This window comes from Schistocerca cancellata, chromosome 3 (genome assembly GCF_023864275.1).
Source record: "Schistocerca cancellata isolate TAMUIC-IGC-003103 chromosome 3, iqSchCanc2.1, whole genome shotgun sequence".
Classification (NCBI taxonomy): Eukaryota; Metazoa; Arthropoda; class Insecta; order Orthoptera; family Acrididae; genus Schistocerca; species Schistocerca cancellata.
In genome coordinates this window covers 427069357-427091341 of record NC_064628.1, presented here as the reverse complement: position 1 = coordinate 427091341, position 21985 = coordinate 427069357, and the positions used below count along the sequence as shown (strand labels likewise).

Genomic DNA, 21985 nt, shown 5'->3' with positions numbered 1-21985 from the left:
AGCCTTTATGGCAGCTTCTACTCTTGCAGGCATACATTCAATCAGGTGCTGGAAGGTTTCTTGCGGAATGGCAGTCCATTCTTCACGGCGTGCTGCACTGAAGGGGGCATCGATTTCGATCGGTGAGGCCTGACACGAAGTCGGCGTTCCAAAACATCCCAAAGGTGTTCTATAGGATTCAGGTCACGATCCTGTGCAGGCCAGTCCATTTCAGGAAAGTTATCGTCGTGTAACCACTCCGTCAGAGGTCGTGCGTTATGAACAGGTGTTCGATCGTGTTGAAAGATGCGATGGGTGGCCGCGGTGGCCGTGCGGTTCTAGGCGATGCAGTCCGGAACCGCGGGACTGCTGCGGTCGCAGGTTCGAATCCTGCCTCGGGCATGGATGTGTGTGATGTCCTTAGGTTATTTAGGTTTAAGTAGTTCTAAGTTCTAGGGGACTGATGACCTAAGATGTTGAGTCCCATAGCGCTCAGAGCCATTTGAACCATTTTTTTTAAAGATGCAATCGCAATCCCCGAATTGCTCGTCAACAGTGGGAAACAAGAAGGTGCTTAATATATCAATGTATGCCTACGCTGTGATATTACCACGCCATACAACTAGGGGTGCATGTCCTATCCACGAAAAACACGACCACACCATAACACCACCGCCTCCGAATTTTACTGTTGGCACTACACACGCTGGTAGGTGAAGCCACCTGGGATGCGCCATACTCACACCCTGCCATTGGATCACCACATTCTCTACCGTGATTCTTCACTCCATACTACGTTTTTTCCACTGTTCAGTAGTCCAATGTTTATGCTCCTTACACTAAACGATGCGTCGTTTAGCATTTATCGGCGTGATGTGTGGCTTACAAGTAGCCGCTCGACCATGAAATACAAGTTTTCTCATCTCCCGCCTTACTGTGATAGTACTCGCAGTGGAGCGTGATGCAGTTTGAAATTCTTGTGTGATGGTCTGCCTATTATATATTATGACTCTCATCGACTGTCGGAGATCTCTGTCCGTGAAGAGACAAAGTCGGCCTGTACGCTTTTGTGCTGTACGTATCCTTCCAGGTTTTCATTTCACTATCACATCGGAAACAGTGGATCTGGGGATGTTTAGGAGTGTGCAATACATAGGCATGACACAAGTGACACCTGATTGCCTAACCACGTTTGAAGTCCGTGAGTTCCACCCAGCGCCACATTCTGCTCTCTCACTATGTCTAATGACTACTGAGGTCGCTGATGTGAAGTACCTGGCAGTAGGTGACAGCACACCGCACCTAATAGAAAAAAGCATTTTTTGGGCGTGTCCAGATACTGTTGATCACTAAACTTAAAATCTTCTGGGTTGTTAGGTCATGTAATTCTTATGAACGATCAACGCTTCGACTCTTCTCCTGAGGTCTTCTTCAGAATGTTGTAGTGTCCACTGTTGATTGAACATCGTGTTAAATCAACAGTGGACATCACAACATCCTGAAGAAGGTGCCAGAAATTTGGTCGTAACATCGTTCGTTTATAAAAAATACCACACGTGTCATTGACCCAGAAGATTTTAACTTCATATACTCATCTCTTTATTTGACGAACTCATACGAAAGGCAGCAAACTTCTTTAAGTTCTGCCAAATCTTGTTGAACATTTTATGAAATATGTTCAACTTGTTGCCTAGTATTTTACGCAAGGTGATCAGAGCTTGCTGCGCCACTAACTTGCCTTTACAGTGCCCCTACTGTGCGCCTGGAGCGCTCCTCACGATCTGTAGCATCGCCACTAACGTCAGCGGAAGCGCTGTTTGCGAACCACTGAGCAGCGCTACAGAATGGCGTCTACACTGCAGTTATGCTATCTATGCACATGTGCGTGATTTCCCCGAGGCTGTGTAACCTGTGCAATCGGCTCTGTCGTTAGGGGAGGTTGCGTCGTCAGTCATCTTCGTCAACTTCTGCCCATTTACGCGAAGCTTATACGCCCTCTTTCTCTTGCACTCAGCAGCTGAGTGAACACCTCGTGTGTAGGGCAAGTGCTTTCTGTCGTTTAGTGAAATGAGTCTCATGTTGACAACCGAAAAGATATTTCTAAGCGCAGCAAAGGATCCTAGGTAGGGAGCTTGACACAGTACTTTTAATATGGCGTCCGAAAGAGGTCTTTGGCAAACATCAGGAATTATTAATCAGTGTTGGAATGCGCCGTTTGCGAAACATTGTTTGTTTAATTTAGCCTATTAGGATTAGATTTTTCAGGCCCTCTCTTACATTGGTTCTAGTACGATAAAAAAAAAATTATTACTAAAACGTCCTTTACCAAACAGTCTTCTTGTGACTGTTATGTATAAAACTGAGGTAATATCACGAGAATGATTAATTCTAATAATGTTAGTAATAATAGATATTATTAGTGGTGTAACGGATATAAATGCTGACATTTCTATTGGTGACTGAGAACGGTGTATTGAACAACATTACATTAATAATTATAGCTATCGCAAGTCGTAGTTTTAGGTTTGGTAGTACCTCCACGTAAATGTGGCAGTTAACGCATATTTTACCTTGGGCAGCAGGTCAGGTATTGTGTGGACGCGAGGTCGCGAAACGTTTAGTCTATACTGTAGATAGCCCACTTAATGGTTCAAATGGTTCAAATGGCTCTGAGCACTATGGGACTCAACTGCTGTGGTCATCAGTCCCCTAGAACTTAGAACTAGTTAAACCTAACTAACCTAAGGACATCACACACACCCATGCCCGAGGCAGGATTCGAACCTGCGACCGTAGCAGCAGCGCGGCTCCGGACTGGAGCGCCTAGAACCGCTCGGCCACCGCGGCTGGCAGCCCACTTAATGCTGCAGCTACGACTGAGCAGAAAACATCAGATTATACAGTTTGTGACATGTTTGTGGGAAGAGTAGCACGCAGAGAAGAGTCAACCAATGAAGTGATGTGTGTACATATTATGTTGCCAAATATAAAAATATCAGCCCTCACTCCGTCACACTCTGTATACTTATAAACAGCAAGAGTAATACAGTAACACATATGAGAATAATGAAATGATAGTATTCGTATCTGTTAAGAGAAGGCAAAAGCAAATGTTAACGATTTTAACCTGCCTGGATAGATATGCGCGTTAGCACTCTGCTTACGGGATTCAGGGAGACACGCTTACCGGAAACAAATCCACCCACTCGATTAAAAACATATAAAGGTAGTAACTGTTCTCGAAAGAACAGATACCATTGATGATCATGCAGCTACTCTAGAATAAATCATAATTAATTGAAACCCTCAGCTGCCGACAGGTAATATTGATATACCTAACGGGAGGCGTGCAAGGGGTAAGTCTCTGCAGCCGCGCTATTCATCTGTGTCCTCGGTGGCTCAGAAGGATAGAGCGTCTGCCATGTAAGCAGGACATGCCGGGTTCGAGTCCCGGTCGCGGCACCCATTTTCACCTGTCCCCATCGAGGTATATCAACAAAACCTGTGGGCAGCTGAGGGTTTCAATTAATTGTCATTTATTCTAGAGAGGCTGCACGGTCATCTATGGTATCTGTTCTTTGGAGAACAGTTACTATCTTCACATATAGTTAAAGGTTACCCGGTCATTGACCTTCCTCTGTGCGAATGCACACAGGTTGCCCGAACTCTTACGGGAATCGTCACCTTAGTTGGTGCGAGTAATGAGTGGATGGGCAAATATCTATTAGGAACATTACGTATGTAGATTGTGGACAGTTGGGAATGCGGGTCTCACAGGAGGCGTGCAAGGGATAAGTCCCACCAGTCGCACTATTCATTTGTTTCCTCGGTGGCTCAGATGGATAGAGCGTCTGCCATGTAAGCAGGAGATCCCGGGTTCGAGTCCCGGTCGGGGCACACATTTTCAGCTGTCTCCAGCTAAGTACTTCAACAACACCTGTCTGGGAAAAAATGGTTCAAATGGCTGTAAGCACTATGAGACTTAACATCTGAGGTCATCAGCCTCCTAGAACTTAGAACTACGTATATCTGGCTAACCTAAGGACATCACACACATCCATGCTCGAGGCAGGATTCGAACCTGCGACCGTAGCAGCAACGTGGTTCCGTACTGAACCACCTAGAACCGCTCTGCCACACAGTCCGGCACCTGCCGGCAACGGAGGGTTTCAAATAATTACCATTTATTAGATTAACAACAGGTGTCAGTATAGATCGCATCTGGTTTTTTGGCGGTTTCCCACATCCGAGTAGGCGAATACTGGGCTGGTAACAACATCCAGTCTTCTCTGTTGATCCAGTATGGACGTGGGACGTCGGCTAGCATATATTTCACTAAGAAATTCGCCAAACATCCGTGGAAATTAAAAAGTTCTTTTATATCATTTCGCTACCAGCTTCGGCAATTGAGTATGCCATCTTCAGGCCCCATATGCACTTCTAAAAAATAATCTATACTGGCATACTGGGGCCATATGTTTCTGGATGTTGTGAATTTTCAAGTGTTTGCTTCGAATACTTGACTGAACACAATGAACTGCCGGAACTGGCAGAGAAAATAATGTAAAGAACGTCTCTATTTGCTTGGATGTCTGGCGAATTTCTTTGTTAAACATCCCGCCTTAGTTCAAGATTCACAAACATTTCGATAACATTCACACACTTTCGCAGGAATAACACTAGAGGCAAACAGATGAGGTACGCAGTGTACACCCTAGAGGGTGGGAGCGGGGTGGGGGGTCGGTGGGAGGGGCAGTTAGAAGAAGGAATAGGCGATGGAAGAGTAGGGCAGGGGAAGTATGGAGCAGTTAAAACGTGGCAAAAGGAAGGGCATCTGGCCCCCCTGTACAATTGACATTGAAAACCCTGTGAAGATACAGGGTAAACGCCAGGAAAAAGAACTATTGAATAGAAATCGAAATTGTCTTACAACTGATGAGTCTTACAAAAGAACTATATGACCATACGGCCTCCATTGTATCAGAATTAGTAAAGGATGAAGCACTGAAATATAAAATAAGAAAAAACTGTTGTATCGAGTTGTTGATTTTCTAGTACGTACCGGTTCGATTCCCACAGGGTCAGACTGAAGCACAGTCCTGAAACAAGAGAAAATACAGTTACTCGAGGGCGGAGAGCGGTAATCCGCACAGCCTCTGGAGCGTGTCTCTGGGCGGTCGGCCGGTGCGTATGACCGCTGGGGTAGGCGCGGCAAGTTGGTCGCCCGCAGTCCGGCGGCCCCACTACTGACTTCCCTGCCGTGGCCAGCCGCCGGCCAAGTTCGCCCGAGAACGCCATTCAGATCCAAGCCGCAGGGTGTTGAAGCCAGCAAGTTACTCGCGCTTAACTGGCTTACGTTCCCCTTTAACAAGAGGTCTGGAAAGTGTCGCTGTGGACTTGCACTGTAGTCTACGCGACACAGCGTGCACGAGCTAAATTAATGTAGTTGAAGTCGCGTTTTGACGGGACTAGTTAACGAGTTGCAAGTACCGGCGCGTAGTGAATACAATTACCCTCACTAGTTAGTTTCCAGATTACAAGCCTGCAGGAAGTAGAACTCAACACCTAACTACTTGGCAGTCGGCGCAGCAGTCACGTGGCAAACTTGGAACGCGGCGCTTCCACGTTTATGCATCTAGTTATTCTTTTCTCCAGCAAGCGGATAGAGTAGCATGGTCTCGTAGGGGTGGAGTAGAAAGTAAATAGCGAAATTACCAGGCAGCTATACTGCTACGAAACGTGCTGCACTCTGATTATTCTGGACTCATAAGGCTGGACCATCATATCGTGCCCCGACGAAAAAAGTGAAAGAAGCCCAGAAAAAAGCAATATTTACATCATATTACTGAAAAACATGTGTGAAGTGTCCCTAAGTACACGAAAAACGTCAGACCTCCACCTCGCAATTTGTAAACCTCAGAGCAGTCGTCAGTTTGTGGCAACTACTTCATGATTCAACGCGACAAGAACAGTGTGCGCCAAAAATAGTGTAGGCTCATTATCGCTAAAGGGTGGAGTACGTGAGTCATTCAAGAAGGGCGGCACATCGAAGCTGGAGACTTTTCATGTAGAAGGTAGCTGGAATGTAATTTCTAATACACTGACTATTACAATGTTTGTGTTTATATAGTGATAGTATCCTGCATTAAAACGTCCTCCAGACGTACAAGCATGTCATAACCATGCTAATATTACGTAATTTCGTACACTGCAACGTTCTGCTATAAAGAAATTTCATACTGAACACATTTTCTCAGCGAAATTTATTCCTATATTATACAAACCGGACCTATGTTCTCGTGAATTGTCTTCCTTAAATTGTACGTGATAATGTTCCTCATTAAATTGTATTAATTTCAATAAATTATAATTTTGCATTTTCTCTTTTTCTAATAAAACAAATTTAATTTGCTTATCTTTTATATTGTAATCGAAGTACTAATTTTTCCTCATAGATGTTTGAATGTCGTACGATATTACCGCATATACAGGGTGTACCAGGAGGAATGGAAAGCATTCAGAGATATGACAAGAAAAGTCTATTAAACATGGACTCTAACACGAATTTCTTGAGACCTATGAGCAGTTCTTCATCTTCGATACTGTAAGACAGATCTCTTACACAGGCAGATCTTTGCTTTGAGAGAACGGCCATGGAACATGCGCTCCAAAGTGTATAACTTAGGAGCTGCGAGCACTTGTTCATCTTCACTACTGCGAAACATGACTAGTTCTGCTGAACAAATATTCATGCATTTTAGATCCCATGTGAACGAGTCAATTTTTTCTCATTTTTGTTCTGTAAGTAGGCTGTTTAGGTTTCTATGTTGGTAACGCCACGTAGCGCTCTGTATGAAATTCACTGGCTGTGCTGTGTGCAGTCTGTGGCTGGTTGGAATTGTTGGAATATTCGCTATTATAGTGTTGGGCAGTTGGATGTGAACAGTGCGTAGCGTTGCGCAGTTGGAGGTGAGCCGCCAGCAGTGGTGGATGTCGGGAGAGAGATGGCGGAGTTTTGAGACTGATGACCTGGACGTGTGTCCATCAGAGACAGTAACACACACACACACACACACACACACACACACACACACACATATATATATAATGACTTTTGAACACTAGTAAGGGCCTCGTGATGACTGGGTGTTGCGTGAAGTCCTTAGGTTAGTTAGGTTTAAGTAGTTCTAAGTTCTAGGGCACTAATGACCATAGATGTTAAGTCCCATAGTGCTCAGAGCCATTTGAACCATTTGAACAACTATTAAGGGAAATACATTGTTTGTTCTCTATCAAAATCTTTCATTTGCTAAATATGCCTATCAGTAGTTAGTGCCTTCAGTAGTTAGGATCTTTTATTTAGCTGGCAGTATTGGCGATTGCTGTATTCCGGTAGTTCGAGTAACGAAGATTTTTGTGAGGTAAATGATTCATGAAAGGTATAGGTTATTGTTAGTCAGGACCATTCTTTTGTAGGGATTATTGAAAGTCAGATTGCGTTGCGTACAAAATATTGTGTGTCAGTTTAGTGTTGATAAGTATAAGTAAAGAGCGAAATGTCTGAGTACGTTCAGTTCTGCTCAGCTGTTTGAAAATCAAATGAGGCACAGTAATTCATAAATTTTTCTAAGGGGATGTTTCAGTTGATACTACTTACTTACTGAGGAAAGGAAAGGGCTTCCATTAGAAGAGATTTCTCACCATCTAAGATTAAGAGCTCATAGCTGTTAAGGTAAGTACTTTTAATGCCCATATTTTTGGCTTCGAACCATCGTTCTGTCATATCTCTAAATACTGACCATTCCTCCTGAAACACCCTGTATATGGGGTGTACCAAAAATATACAGCACAAATTGCGAAATATATTCTTCGACGAAGAAATTATGTTATATGAACATGGATCTGGAAACTCTTTGTTCCCATGTTACATCTCATTTTCTCCAACTCATTAATCATGAGAAACACACAAGAACAGAACGTTAGAATCGTCTGGTACGTGCACTGTTGGTCACGTCTGGTTACTTTGTGCACCAGCAGAGTTTTTTTTTTTTTACATACCCCTGTTGTAATACGACCTACATCATTGCTTGTTTACAGTATGATCGTTGCAAGTACAAGCGTCACTACGTAGAATTAATCATAGACTTGACTCCTGCAATGACAGTGTACACAATGCAGAGATGGCAAATGCCCATTTTATGTGTGGATTAGCTGAGGGCAATTGCGCGCACGCTCAACATTTGTGCCGGGAGAGATTTTCAGAACTAAGGTGCCCGACCCGGAAACGTCATGACGCCATTGCTGGTCGTCTATGGGAACATGGGGCGTTTAAACGTCATCTCGTGACTGGAGGATGCCTAGGACGACGAGAACACCGTAACGGGAGGTGGAGATTCTTTATGCAGTCGACGAAGACCCCAGTGTCAGTACAAGACATGTAGCTACAACACTGAATGTTGTCCACATGACTGACAGGCGAGTTTTACACGAAGACTAGCTATTTCCATACTATTTACGGAGTGTGCAGGTACTATCAACTGCTGTTTTCTCTGCATGGGTGCACTTCTGCAATTTTTTTTCAACAATGTGTCAACCCTAATTTTAGTGCAACAGTGCTGTTCACATATGAGATCAGATTTTAAATTTTCACAGTTGGCATTTATGGGCAGACGTCACTCCTCATGCAACTGTTGAAGCAAGTCATTGACAAAGAATTTCAGTCATCTTCCTTCTGGCTGAACGGACGAAGCTACCATAATTTTGTAGAGGATGTTCTGTCTGATATGATACCGAATATGCATGTGTCTGTACCTTTAGCTGTGCGATAAAATATGTACTTCGTGCACGATGGGGCACCTTCTCATTTTAATGTTAATTTCTGTCGGCTTCAAAATACCAGATTCTGTGACAGATGAAAATATATATACACTCCTGGAAATGGAAAAAAGAACACATTGACACCGGTGTGTCGGACCCACCATACTTGCTCCGGACACTGCGAGAGGGCTGTACAAGCAATGATCACACGCACGGCACAGCGGACACACCAGGAACCGCGGTGTTGGCCGTCGAATGGCGCTAGCTGCGCAGCATTTGTGCACCGCCGCCGTCAGTGTCAGCCAGTTTGCCGTGGCATACGGAGCTCCATCGCAGTCTTTAACACTGGTAGCATGCCGCGACAGCGTGGACGTGAACCGTATGTGCAGTTGACGGACTTTGAGCGAGGGCGTATAGTGGGCATGCGGGAGGCCGGGTGGACGTACCGCCGAATTGCTCAACACGTGGGGCGTGAGGTCTCCACAGTACATCGATGTTGTCGCCAGTGGTCGGCGGAAGGTGCACGTGCCCGTCGACCTGGGACCGGACCGCAGCGACACACGGATGCACGCCAAGACCGTAGGATCCTACGCAGTGCCGTAGGGGACCGCACCCCCACTTCCCAGCAAATTAGGGACACTGTTGCTCCTGGGGTATCGGCGAGGACCATTCGCAACCGTCTCCATGAAGCTGGGCTACGGTCCCGCACACCGTTAGGCCGTCTTCCGCTCACGCCCCAACATCGTGCAGCCCGCCTCCAGTGGTGTCGCGACAGGCGTGAATGGAGGGACGAATGGAGACGTGTCGTCTTCAGCGATGAGAGTCGCTTCTGCCTTGGTGCCAATGATGGTCGTATGCGTGTTTGGCGCAGTGCAGGTGAGCGCCACAATCAGGACTGCATACGACCGAGGCACAAAGGGCCAACACCCGGCATCATGGTGTGGGGAGCGATCTCCTACACTGGCCGTACACCACTGGTGATCGTCGAGGGGACACTGAATAGTGCACGGTACATCCAAACCGTCATCGAACCCATCGTTCTACCATTCCTAGACCGGCAAGGGAACTTGCTGTTCCAACAGGACAATGCACGTCCGCATGTATCCCGTGCCACCCAACGTGCTCTAGAAGGTGTAAGTCAACTACCCTGGCCAGCAAGATCTCCGGATCTGTCCCCCATTGAGCATGTTTGGGACTGGATGAAGCGTCGTCTCACGCGGTCTTAACGTCCAGCACGATCGCTGGTCCAACTGAGGCGCCAGGTGGAAATGGCATGGCAAGCCGTTCCACAGGACTACATCCAGCATCTCTACGATCGTCTCCGTGGGAGAATAGCAGCCTGCATTGCTGCGAAAGGTGGATATACACTGTACTAGTGCCGACATTGTGCATGCTCTGTTGCCTGTGTCTATGTGTCTGTGGTTCTGTCAGTGTGATCATGTGATGTATCTGACCCCAGGAATGTGTCAATAAAGTTTCCCCTTCCTGGGATAAGGAATTCACGGTGTTCTTATTTTTCCAGGAGTATATATATATATATATATATATATATATATATATATATATATATATGATCTAGTAGAAAGCGCCGGCTATTTTCAAATGATGCAGTCGTCTATACCAGAGTAGCAATGCCAGAAGATAGTAAGAATTTGCAGAACGACCTGCAGACCACAGATGAATGGCAGCTGACCCTGAACGTAAATAAATGTAACATGTTGCGCATACATAGGAAAAGAAATCCACTACTGCACAGCTACACTAGTGATGACAAACAGCTGGAGACAGCTTCTACCGTAAAATATATACGCGTAATTATCCAGAGAGACCTAAAGTGGAAAGACCACATAAAACAGATAGTGGAAATAACAGACACCAGACTCAGATTCATCGGAAGAATCTTACGAAAATGTAGCTCATCCATGAAAGAAGTGGCTTATGAGGCGCTTGTCCCCCAGAACCTTTATTATTGTTGAATTATCTGGGACCCAAGATCGGCGCGTTTCGTCACGGGATCGTTTAGCTGGCGAGAGCGCGTACGGAAATGCTAAACCAACTCCACTGGCAGACGTTACAAGAGAAGCGTCGTGCATCACAGAGAGATTTAATATTGAAATTTCGGGACAGCAGCTTTCAGGAGAGGTCGGACAACATATTACTGCCCCCCCCTCCCTCCCCCCACACACACATACATCTTGCGTACTGACTATGAGAAAAAAATTCAAGAAATCAGAATCAATACAAAGGCTTACCGACAAAGATTCTTCCCACAGATCAGATAGTGGTACCGAAAGTACCCTGTGTCTCACACCATTAGGTGGCCTGCGTAGTGTGATGTAGATGTAGAGAAGATATGATGTTGCGATTCATAAAGGAAAACAGAAATAAAATGAGGCCACTCTCATTGTTGACACGTAAAAGGCGTTCGGCAATATAAAATTGTGCCAGATGTTCGAAATTCTGTGATAAAAATAGTAACCGGTAGGGAATGGAAGATAATATACAACATGTACGAGAATCAATTTGGCTGAACAATAATTGAAGATCAGGATAAAGTGCTCAGATTAAAAAGGGTATAATACCGTACTGTTGAGTCTATGCATCGAAATGGCGATGACGAAACTGATAAAATACTTTGAAGACTGGGCTTGAAATCCATTGCGAAAGGATATTAATTATACTGCTATTCTACGTGGAAATGAAGAAAAATTACAGGGATTGTTGAATGGATTGAGAGGAAGCCGAAGTAGACCAAAGATGTGAGGAATAATAAAAATGAGATTTTGGATAAACTCAACATCAAACTCAGGGACCGAGAAGCAGTCAAAGGTAAGCAACTTCTTTATCTTGTAAGCAAAATAAAACAATGCAAATGAAGAAAGGACAACATGAAAAGGGGGTCACCAATGTCAAAGAAACCTTTCCTGCCCAAGAGAAGACCGCTAGTCTCAAACCTGAGGAATAAATTTCTGAGAATTTTCGTTTGGAGCATAGAGTTGTAATGAAATGAATCATTAACTAGAAAAACCAGAAAAAAGTGGAATCGAAGCATTTGGGTTGTTATGTAATGTCGAAATTTAAGTGGACTGACAAGGTAAGAGATGCGGATGTTCTTCGTAAAATCGATGAAGAATGGAAAACATAAGAAACATAGATAAGGAGTGACAAAATGATCGAACATCTGTTACTACGTCAGGGAAATATTTCCTTGCTACTAATCTACAGAGAGCAAAAACTGTAGTAAGGGAAAATAGATACTGGAACACCGCCAACAAGTAGTCGACACTGCAGGCTGTACGTGCTACTCTCAGATGAAATAGTTGACACAAGTGACGAATTTATATCCGGCCATATCTAATCAGGCAGGAAACTGATGACTCCACCGAGCGAGGTGGCGCAGTCGTTAGACACTGGACTCGCATTCGGGTGGACGACGGTTCAATCCCGCGTCCGGCCATCCTGATTTAGGTTTTCCGTGATTTCCCTAAATCACTTCAGGCAAATGCCGGGATGGTCCCTCTGAAAGGGCACGGCCGACTTCCTTCCCCATCCTTCCCTAATCCGATGAGACCGATGACCACGCTGTCTGGTCTCCTTCCTCAAACAACCAACCGACCAACCAACCAACTGATGACTCCAGAAACCTCAGGTGAATTTGCCACATAGCATAATAATGTGCCCACCGGCCTGTCTCCATGGCGCTGTCCATATTTCGATCAACCACTGGCCTGAGTGATGGCGTATTCAGACTTAATTATCGACCAGGTATAGCAATAAACTTTAATCATACGACCAGGAGTTTCAGTTCCATTGCACCACGATAAGTTGCCGATCATCCCACGCCCACTTCAACTGTAACAGATGATGTCGTTGGCTCCACATACGAAGCTGTAGTTGCTTAATAGTGTCGCGTCCAAACATGTGCATTGAGCGGTATGCTCCGAAGCACTTGCGTCTCTTCCTGCACCGCTCTCTGCCGCAGGATCTGCAGCAGATCTCCACCTACCACACTTTTCAGAACAGCCAAGACTCCAATATCCACGATCGATAATGAGTTGTGGACGTCCAACACCTTATCTCCCATTCGTAGTTTCACTGTACTTGAACAACATTCCACACATGCCCTCGACAGTAACATGCAGACAGCCTACCACTATCACCGTTTTCGAGATACTCATTCGGCAGCGCCTGATCTGGGCTGAGACCGCTTGCCCTTTATCTCAATCGTTTACGTCACCGAGTTTCCCCATATTCGCCTAATATCCTCGCTTAAATAAATTCCGTTTCATCACTGCTCCGCTTATAAATTTTCCATATCGCGCCACTTACCAAGAACGCCCCAGACAGCATTCTTTCAAATACACCTCGCCCGAACCCACTGTGTGTCTTATTACCTGATATTTTACCGTGTCTATGCAGAAAATGAAATATGGTTAAGATTTTATACAGCCTCAGTGATTTTATAAAAGTCGATAACGATGATTTAATTTCAACCTGCTGCTGCAATCTTGAAGTTTATCACGAAATTTCAGATTACAGCTGTTCAACACACAGGGCTGCATGGTTGTGAAACATGGACTGTCCCGGTAAGTACACATGCGTGTCTCATGTTCGAGCGGAAAGTGGTTAATATTCATGGCTCGATATAAGACGAGATCGTCGGGTAATGGATGATTAAACATAATTGTAAAGCGAATGAGATCTACAATAGCCCAAATATTTAGGGTATGATAAGAACCAAACGGCTTGTACGGAAGGTCAAATCACTCGGATATGCATATATAGACCTTATCGTGATGCATCGTTTGCCAACAGTGTTGGCTGAGCATCTCCGACACGGTTTCTCACTTACTGAATGAATCTGTAACAAAACGTACCGCTCTTCTTTGGGTCTCCCCTGTTTCCTCTGTCTGTCCGGACTGCCACGGAAACCATGTTGTCGAGCAAATTCTAGCATTGGTCGAACGAGTGTTTTGTAAGCTACTTACGTTGCTGATGGATTAGCTATTTTCTCTGAGAACTCTTCCAATGAATGTCCTGTGAGTTTAGAAATAAACGACCTGACACAGTAAATAACTGGTTTATGCTACAAAAAATGGTTCAAACGGCTCTGAGCACTATGGGACCCAACTGCTGTGGTCATAAGTCCCCTAGAACTTAGAACTACTTAAACCTAACTAACCTAAGGACAGCACACAATACCCAGCCATCACGAGGCAGAGAAAATCCCTGACCCCGCCGGGAATCGAACCCGGGATCCCGGGCGTGGGAAGCGAGAACGCTACCGCACGACCACGAGATGCGGGCGTTTATGCTACGTTTTCGATTAACCAGAGATTCTGCTTGCAGTTAACAGTACCTATGATGATCACAATTTACAACTGTGTCTTTTGAGGTTATTATAAATGCGGTAAAAGAAGATGGTGCTGTACCTCGAATACTATTCATGAATGAAATAATTAACACAGAGGCTCGTTACTGCCCAGTGGTTACTCGATGGCTAAGCTGGTGTCATTATCCTTTAACAATTCAAATGTTGGTGCATAGTCACGAGACTGGTTTCACCGTAGACGGTATGCGCTGTTCATTGGCATTACTCCAGAGCAAAAGTACTTTGTGAAGAAGAGAAGACAAACGCACATTATAATAAAACGGAGCCAGGTCTATCTAGGCTGTCCGGGCGACAACAGTGGAATATGAGACGCATATTTCGCTTTGCGGGTGAAGTGCAACAGAAGGGAGACGCTATCACTGAAATGAGCGTTTTTGCTCCGTCGTTTCATACGAGGCATTATTTACATCTCGCGACAAGCAAACAGCGGTTCATAGGAAGAGTCAAACAGAGGCAGCACTCAAGAGTATGAAGAGCGTTTGTAGGTGCAATGCACTTACAGAGAGAGTTCTCGTTTGAATGCCAACTACTCGTCGTAGTTCCACAACTGACTTTGAATACCTGAAATTGTTGGTATAGTTATAGTTTGTTTCGCCAATTCGGAATGCAAAGTGAAGCTCGGAAATTAAGTAGCAGAGACATTTTACATGATCATACGTTCGAGAATAAATTAGATATCGAAAACGTAACGCAGGAATCTTTCCAGAATCAACATCGGAGGTGAGAAAATCTGACTTGCCGCATATGCCAACGACATCCCGACCTTCGGAAGAAGTGATGCGGATGAGAGGCGTCATGATTGTTGCAGCAGCAAGATCGGTTTCGTGATCGAGGATCGGATATAAGCTGACGAGGAAGTCATGAGGAGGCTTCACGGCCATTCGAGGGACACAATCCAACAAGAGGCAGCCGGAAACCGATCTTACAAAAGAGTTAATGTTTTAAATATCTGGAATATAACTTACATAGGACGTAAGGTGTGAATCACAGATCAAAACGAATATCCACACTGGAAACTGTAATGGAGTGTCAGCCACCTTCTCCAGTCATGCTGTCTGTCAACATGTTTCAGATTCCAGGTGTACAAAAAAATTCAAAAACAAAAGAAACTGATTCCAACCATAAGGCTGTAATGTTGCGAAACACAGTGTGTCCGGAAAAAGGACCAATTCTTTTTTTGTGTTGAAGTGGAAGGTGATAAATATCCATGGTCCGGTGTAAAACGAGATCATCGGGTACTGGATAATTATACATCATTGTGAAGTTGATGAGATGAACAACAGCCCAAATATTGTAGGTATGATGAGAACCAAACGGCTTTTACGGGAGGTTCAGCCACATGGCCGGGTAAATGTCAATGGCTTTTTAAATTCCTGGATTTTGCACCCCTTGGTATAAGATCATTACGTAGTCCAAAGAGAATGTGGGGAGACTGGGTCCATGAGGACGTACTGTATATCGGCAGAGAAGATTATTGCCGGCTGATATCAGGAAATAGAACCCAATGAAGGAGGAACATTGTAGTTTAGCATCGTTCTCCGGGCCTGACAATGTAACTGAATGAAATGATGAATGAGTCGTGTTAGATATGACTGTTGAGAAGAAAAAAGTAATGAGTATGTTTCGGACTAATTGTAGAATTCTGAGCATGGAGATTGAAAAGTGTAGCAGATATATTGTAATGCAACAAAATTGTAATAATGGATGGCGCAACATCATTCCGCGATATCAACTGAAAGCATCATTCGATTGGACAGGTATTGCTCGGTGAGATAATATTAGGTAGAAATATTGTCAGCATTTCACTTCATTCTTCACTTGTAGAAACTAATGCTTTGGTCTGTACGTTAGAATATTTCGAAACACATATTTATCATGACTGGAACAAGCTCACATGTAGATATACATACATACCCCGCAAGCAATCTTACGGTGTGTGGTGGAGGGTATATTGTATAATAGTTTTGATTTCCCCTTTTACTGCTCCCGTCGCATATGGGTCGCGGGAAAAACGACGCTGATAAGTCTCCGTGTGGGATCCAATCTTTTTAATTTTGTCTTCATGGTGTTTCCGCTATATGTACCTAGGAGAAGGCGTGACTCTTGCTTGACTCTTCTAGGGACGTAGGCTCTCGGATGTTTAACTGCAGACCATATCGTAATGCAGCGCCTTAGTACTGGTGCTGGCTCAGCACCACCGAAATCTTTTCTCGCTTAGTAGTAACGAAACGTACTGCTCTTCTTTGAATCCTCCCTATTTAATTTATCAGGACTATGTGGCACGGAACGCACGCTGACGAGCAGTATTCTAGTATTAGTCGAACGAATATTTGGTAAGTTCGTACTTACATTATCAATAGACTATTTTTCCTGAGGATACTTCCTATGAATCTCAACATGGTATATGTCTAAATTTTATATGGTCGTTCCACTTGAAATCGCTCCGTATGCTTACTCCTAGATATTTATGGAAGTAATTGCTTCCAGTGACTGTTCTGCAATTTTACAATCATACGATAAATGCTCTTTCAGTCTATGTATTCGCGATACGCTACAGTCAATTATGTCGACGGCAGGCCACTATTTCTACGAAGCATCAGTCCTCCGCATGTTTCCCCATGTTTCGCTACAATGTTGTAGAGACGTGACTTCTCTGTATACGAGTACAGAAGCATCATCCATGAAAAGCTTCATGGAACTTGCGACGTTATTTACTGGGCATTTATATTTGTGGAGAATCACCTAAAACTTGCACCCAAGTGCGGAAACGGAAAGTGCTATTGATTTGAGGTTTACGCAGAACGGATTGGTAGTCAGGGGCACGTACTGTTAGCCAATAAACAGATTGTAATAATACGTGGAAAGTGTACTTTTTGAGTAAACATACACTTTGTTAAATGGAATAGAGCCTATTAATAATTTTTATTTAAGGCTGGAGACACTATCATGGTAAATTTTTCGAACGATGCTGCCGCCATTTGACTATAATAACTTTAATTTTATTGTTATAGGCCTACGGTCCAGATATCGGTCTTGGGCCATTTCAAGTATGAAACGTATTTCTACGTCAAATGTATCAGACTGGTATGAAATACAAGTCCTTGTCGAAAAAGCATATGGTCGTATGACAGGTCTGGCCTAATTGACCTGATATCCTTCTTCGACAAGCACTTCTTAACACTGTGGTGACTTTTGACATACAAATAAGTACTTGTACTTGAAAATGTTATGAGGTCGAAATTTGGATTGTATAACAACAAAACAAGAATTTTTATAGTAAAATGGCGGCAGAATCGTTCTAAATATGCAACCTGACATTAACAACCTAAAGTATAGTAAATTAGAATGTTGGTGGTGTTTGTTGCAGCGTTCTAGTCTGAGTCGTTTACGAGATGTAGGACTTTGGAAAGTTTCCACACCGACACTGGTCTGCGCTATTCAACCTGCATAATTGATAGTTAAGATGCTGTTATATTTACTTACAGTATGCTTGTGTTTTCCTTAAGGGCATTGCGCCTTGCTGTTCAGTTAGTGCGTGACAGTCAAAGCAATAAGTCTTGAATGGACGATGGGATTTACCAACGCGGAAAAAGTCGATATGCTCACGGTCTACGGAGAGTGCTGGAAGAAGGCAGTCTGCTCTTGTACGGTGTATGCGGCAACATATCTAAATACGCGTCAACCATATCGGCAGTTATTTGTCAACCTCTTTAACCAATCACGTGATTGTGTTTATAACTCGTGGACAACGTAAAAGAAGGAAACAAGAGACGACAGAAGTGGAGGAAACTAATGTTCATGCTGCTGTTGCATTTGACTGCACGTTAGCTCCCGCGCAATCGCACGAGGAAATGAAATGAGTTAGGCAAGTGTCTTACGAATTCCCCTTCGACATAAGTTCCATCTCCATCATCTCGCTCTCCATAAAGAGCTGCATGGAAACAATTATCTGAATCTTGTTAACTTCTGAAATGGGGATTAAGACTGGATACTCCAGGTGTATCACGTATCTTATTTCAAATGTTTCTAGGTTTATGACCGTATTGTCAATATGCATTAGTAAGCAAGAACACCCTGAAGAAGGCCACTCCCAGCAGTGAGCGAAACGTCGGTATTTTTGTATACTGACAATGCGGTCACAAACCCCAACAGTTCTATTTATTGCGACAATGGCGGTGGAAACCTATATTTATATTTTTCACGTGTTTTGATTTGGGATGAATCCACATTTATCAATATTGGCCAAGTACATTGCCGAAACACGCACTATAGGTCTGTTGGCAATCCCCGTTGGTTTCGTCATGTGGAACTTCAGCCTCCGTGGAGTGTGAAAGTATGGTGTGAGACAGGGAACCATCAGCTCAAAGGCCCATTTTTCACAAGCGGAACACCGAACACGCACGTGTATCGCAGCCTCCTAATAGACCACCCTCCTCGGATGCTGTAAGACGTTTCTCTGCAGGTTAGAAGTTATCTGTGGTAGCAACATGATGGTTGTCCAGACACAGTGCACGGCGTTATACAGCATTTTTTCTTGAATCGTTGTTGTTTGTGTGGCCATCTTCCGCAGCAACTGCTAACATATGTTACTATAGGTTGTCTGTCTTGAGCTGATTGCATTGTAAAGAAAATTTCACTAGAAGCGTTTCGCTTCTATTTACAAAACATTTTCTGTGGTATTCTGTAAACTTTATACACACGTCTATATATTTATTTTTTGGTTCTTTTAGGTTAAAAAACAGCCTTTTCTTTATGAAGTTGATCTGAAAGCTACTTACGGTATTTCTTTGCATAATATGCACTTTCCCCTCTTGTTAGCAGTGGTGGATGTAGACAGGCTTCATTTGACATCTGCAGTTTTTGGCATTTTACCTTATTTCCTACGCTGCACTATTTATAATTGACTTCCTTAACTGCTTTTAGTTCATCACTGCCGCAGTGTATATGCCTATTCGTTTGTTTCCGTTCACGTTGTGATTGTTGCGAACGTATGTAACGATATACTGTGTGTGTGTGTGTGTGTGTGTGTGTGTGTGAGAGAGAGAGAGAGAGAGAGAGAGAGAGAGAGAGAGAGAGAGAAATTGTCTTGTGTGTAGGTAGACACGATTACACTGTAACACCACCGCCTCGGAATTTTGCTGTTGGCACTACACACACAGGCAGATCACGTACACCGGGCATTAGCCATACCCACACCCTACCATCAGATCGCCACATTGTGTACCGTGATTCTTCACTCCGCACAACGTTTTTCCACTGTTTAATCGTCCAATGTTTGCGCTCCTTACACCAAGCGAATCGTCGTTTGGCATTTACCAGAGTGATGTGTGACTTGTTTGCAGCCGCTCGACCATGAAATCCAAGTTTTCCCACCTCCCGCAACAGTCATGGTACTTGCAGTGGATCCTGATGCAGTATGGAATTCTTGTGTGTTGGTATGGATAGGTGTCTGCCTATTACAAATAGCGACCCTTTTCAACTCCCGACGGTCTCTGTCAGTCAAAAGACGAGGTCAGCCTGTACGATTTTGTTCTGCAAGTGTGCCTTCACATTTCCACTTTAATATCACATCGTAAACAGAGAACACCTGGGGATGTTTAGGAGAGTAAAAATCTCGCGTACAGACGCATGACACAAGTGACACCGAATCACCTGACCACGTTCGAAGTCCGTGAGGTCCGCGGTGAGCCACAATCTACTCTCTCACGATGTTTAATAATTACTGAGGTTACTGATATGAAGTACCTGGCAGTAGCTGGCAGCACAATGCACCTATAATGAAACACGTATGTTTTGGTGGCACTCACATAGTGTTTACTCTGGTGATACTTCCCCATTAAAACTACCAAATTCCGTGTTCGACTGCGCACTCTTTATGTACCATCTCTCATCACAATACATGACCTAAGCTTTAGCACTTAATAACGACAACGTATCAGGGTCACATGAATAAAAATAAGAGATAATCTCAGTCACAGCTAAACAATCTCCCGTTCTTTTTGTAATTATTATAATTTTCTTCGCCTCTTGCCGTAGTTCTTTTCTAATCCATATCTCCTTTCTACAGGTCCACCGAAAAGTCCTGTAAAATCATAAAATGCACTAAACCAAGGAATAATGTAGGTAGAGAAGTAAAAATTCATTTGTCTGAAATAACATTTGCGTTTTATTGGAATGAAGAACAAATGCAAAAACCCGTCAACAGATGACGCTGAACAGTAACACGTCACGGACACTGCGTGCGAATCGTGTATAAAATGAGCTGTAGTGACAGTGTGAGCAGGTCATCCCTAGCCTTGCTGATAAACACCTGCTGGAAGGTACGACTTTTATGCAGTATGGCGCCAAACTCCATACTGCTGCGTCCGAATGATCTCTTGTGCATATCGTTTGATGAGTGTTGCGTGCTGACCTGCCCCGTCTGTCACGTTTGGCTTCCCAGGTCCCCACACCTCACTCAGTGTGATTATTGGTTATGTGGTCTCCTGTACCGCTATTGTTCAAGCTCGCTAGGGACGTCAAGAGACTATCTCCGACGCCAATTTCTCACCATACCTACCAGTATGCAGCACAGTACTAGTCACAACATTATTCCTCGACTACAGGTATTGTGAATGAATAGCGATTGAAATGATGAGCACTTGTGAAAAGGACAACATTCTTTACTAAAATTAATTGTCGTGCTATTTATAGCTTATTTATCGTATGAAGCATCTGTTAGTCATTTCATGCAGTCTTTCTTTTACGTTTCAATAAAGATTCACGTCATTTCAAGAGTGTGTGTAAATTTTTACCTCTCTACTTACAATATTCTGTGAAGTATTTAATGTTGAAATGTTACCAGACTTTTCGCTCACCTTCTGCTTTCCAGTGTTCTTTCTTGTTTCATTGCTTTTATTCCTGTATCACAAAACGTTTCCTCCACTTCCTTTTCCACATAAGTAACATACCACAGTTTTATCGTATTTAATATTATTTGTTCGTAAATACGAGCGTTATAAACAGCAAACGAGCTCACTATAGTGGATTTTCTATATCATCATCATCAGACACATCTCAAGGAAGTACCTTAGAATACATTTATATCGACAATTAATGCTTAATTTTTTTTCTTTTTTTGTTAATAATAGATGTATATTTTAATGGTGCCAACACTATTCGGTACAGTGCCTCTTGCCCCAAGAACCTTATGTAACAAGCATTGAAGTTCACTTTGCAGAACTTTTACTGGCTTATGTAACAAGCACCGAAGTTCACTTTCCACGACTTCGTTTCTTGTAATTTTCGCCAACAATTTTTGGTCGTTACCGTATCGTCTGGAATTTCAGCCATGACGAACGACACGATCTTTTTGTCGACAGTTGTGATGATAGCCGTTTTGAGTTCCAGTGTTCGATTAGTCTAACGTCAGAAACCCCAGAAAAGTGCCTCACGTACTCTTTAATTGATTTTCCAGTAATGTTTCGTGGTTCAAAATGGCACTGAGCACTATGGGACTTAACTTCTGAGGTCATCAGTCCCCTAGAACTTAGAATTACGTAAACCTAACTAACCTAAGGACATCACACACATCCATGCCCGAGGCAGGATTCGAACCTGTGACCGTGGTGGTCGCGCGGTTCCGGACTGTAGCGCCTAGAACCGTTCGGCCACCGCGGCGGGCCGATGTTTCGTGGTACTACTGTTGTTTTACGATATGTTAAGTTTGTCACATTCCTGTTTGCCTTAACACCTATTCCATGTCATATTTAATGTTAGAAGTATCTCTTAGTTAAACCAAGAAATGAAAAACGTAAC

The 21985-nt window shown here is 43.7% G+C and overlaps 1 non-coding gene across 1 annotated transcript; it reads left to right on the top strand.

The window, feature by feature from the left end:
* The first annotated feature begins 3802 nt into the window (after positions 1–3802).
* On the top strand, positions 3803–3876 carry Trnat-ugu (transfer RNA threonine (anticodon UGU)). Its single transcript has one exon. It is a non-coding gene; the product is annotated as a tRNA-Thr (tRNA).
* Positions 3877–21985: the final 18109 nt, after the last annotated feature.